The sequence below is a fragment of the Cyprinus carpio genome, unplaced genomic scaffold (genome assembly GCF_018340385.1).
Source record: "Cyprinus carpio isolate SPL01 unplaced genomic scaffold, ASM1834038v1 S000006230, whole genome shotgun sequence".
NCBI lineage: Eukaryota > Metazoa > Chordata > Actinopteri > Cypriniformes > Cyprinidae > Cyprinus > Cyprinus carpio.
Window position 1 is genome coordinate 1 of NW_024878914.1, and position 2,139 is coordinate 2,139.

General features: G+C 50.6%; 2 non-coding genes across 2 annotated transcripts; both read right to left on the reverse strand.

Annotated features, from left to right (window-relative positions):
- Positions 1-291: 291 nt before the first annotated feature.
- trnat-ugu lies at positions 292-367 on the reverse strand. Its single transcript has one exon. It is a non-coding gene; the product is annotated as a tRNA-Thr (tRNA).
- A 1,351-nt stretch (positions 368-1,718) lies between these two features.
- trnat-cgu lies at positions 1,719-1,792 on the reverse strand. Its single transcript has one exon. It is a non-coding gene; the product is annotated as a tRNA-Thr (tRNA).
- Between the last annotated feature and the right edge of the window lie 347 nt (positions 1,793-2,139).

A 2,139-nucleotide genomic window follows, 5' to 3' on the forward strand; every position in this document is an offset into this window, starting at 1 on the left:
AAACGCCAACATACAGGCACACGCACAGCTTAAAATAGTTTTTTTGACAACTGAGTCAGGGTGGCCAGCTAGCCTGTGTGTTTTCAAGCCAAGCGCCATTAGCAGAATGGCAAAAAACAAGAGTAGCCATCCTGGATTTTGCCAGTCTGTCGCACTGAGTTTTGGCGGTTCGGGGAGTAGGGAAGGACAAGGTCCTTGGGTCTCTGCAAAATTGAATGTAGTTCAAAAAACAGAGGCACTATCAGGGCCTCTGTTCCAAGAAAGAACCCACAGAGAAGGTTCAGATTTTAGAGGCACCGCTGGGATTCGAACCCAGGATCTCTTGTTTACAAGACAAGCGCTTTTGACCAGCTAAGCCACGGGCGCCTTCAGCCGCTTTGGACCAGGCCAGCATTCTGTTTGCTGAAAGCAGAACCACACAACACAAGGTGGTGCTTGATCACCACAAAGGCGCTGCTGGGATCGGACTCCAGTATCTCCTGTCTACTAGACAGACGCTTTAACCAACTATGCCACTGCAACAACTGGCGATGCTGCCTCTGGAGGCGCGTAACTTAGAGGATCAAAACATCCAGAGAAAAGGCCAAGAGCCAGGCACTGCACAGCTTAAAAGAGTTTTATTTAGACAACTGGAGTCGGGGTGGCCAGCTAGACTCTGTGTTTGTTGGCCAAGTGCCTTTTAGCAGAATGCCAAAAACACGACTCTGGTGGGACTCGAACCCACAACCTTTGAATGGCCTCATGTGTCACTCTACCCAGGATCTCCCTGTTTACTAGACAGGCGCTTTAACCAACTCAAGCCACGGGCGCCAACCTGGAAAAGCTGTTTCTAGGACGGTGATTTGAGGATCCAGAGAAGAGGCCAACGGCCAGGCACTTTCACAGCCCTAAAAATATTTTTTTTTGACAACTGAGTCGGGGTGGCTCGGCTAGCCTCTGTGTTTGCTGGCCGAGCTCCCTTAACAGAATGCCAAAAGAAGCACCCTGGAGAGACCCACAACCTTTGAATGGCCTCATTTGGCAATATAGAAGTCCAATGCGCTATCCATTGCACCAAAGAGCCTGTCAGCATGCTAAATGATCAGACGCTCTGTGCACGGGAAAGACGGGTCCTCAGGTCTCTATGCAATTGACGCGCCGGTTCAAAAGAGCAACAGCATTGTCAGGGTCTCCTGTCCAATGACGAGCCGACAGAGCGCAAACACCGGCAGAGAGAGACACCACAGGGTTTCAAAACAGGATCTCTTGTTTACAAGACAGGCACTTTAAGCCAAGGTGCCTCACAGCAGTGGCACGTTTGCATGGTGTGCTATCCTTCCAAAAGCTGCTGAGGGGTTGTTTTCAAAAGCACACGCTCCACAAGGACCGCTGCGCAAAAGACACGAGCGGACAAACAAAGGAAATGCTGGGATTCTCAGCAAGGCACCGACCCCCAACTGCTCCCCCGTGCAGCGCATCATAAATGGCTGCCCAATGCTCCCGCGTGTGTGTTCGTGTTCACTGCTGCGTGTGCACTTTGGATGAGTTAAATGCAGAGCACCAATTCTGAGTAGGGGTCACCATACTTGGCTGTATGTCCGCGTCACTTTCACTTTTTTTTTTAAACAAACTAGTCCACGGACGCCAGCCTGCATGCTTGACCTCTGCACTCCTCACTATCCCTGTTTGCTGTCCGATCTTAGAAAAGCACACGGTTGAGGGGACATGACGGACGACAAAGGCACCGCTGGGATTCGAACCCAGGATCTCCTGTTTACGAGACAGACGCTTTAACCAACTAAGCCACGGCGCCAACCTACGTGTGTGGTCTCTGGGAGGACGACTTAGAGGATCAAAGCACCCACAGAAAACGCCAACATACAGGCACTGCACAGCTTAAAATAGTTTTTTTGACAACTGAGTCAGGGTGGCCAGCTAGCCTGTGTGTTTTCAAGCCAAGCGTCATTAGCAGAATGGCAAAAACACAAAGAGTAGCGCCATCCTGATTTTGCCAGTCTGTCGTGGGATCGGACCCAGTATCTCCTGTCTACTAGACAGACGCTTTAACCAACTATGCCACTGCAACAACTCCGCGATGCTGCCTCTGGGAGGGCTTAATTTAGAGGATCAAAACATCCAGAGAAAAAGGCCAAGAGCCAG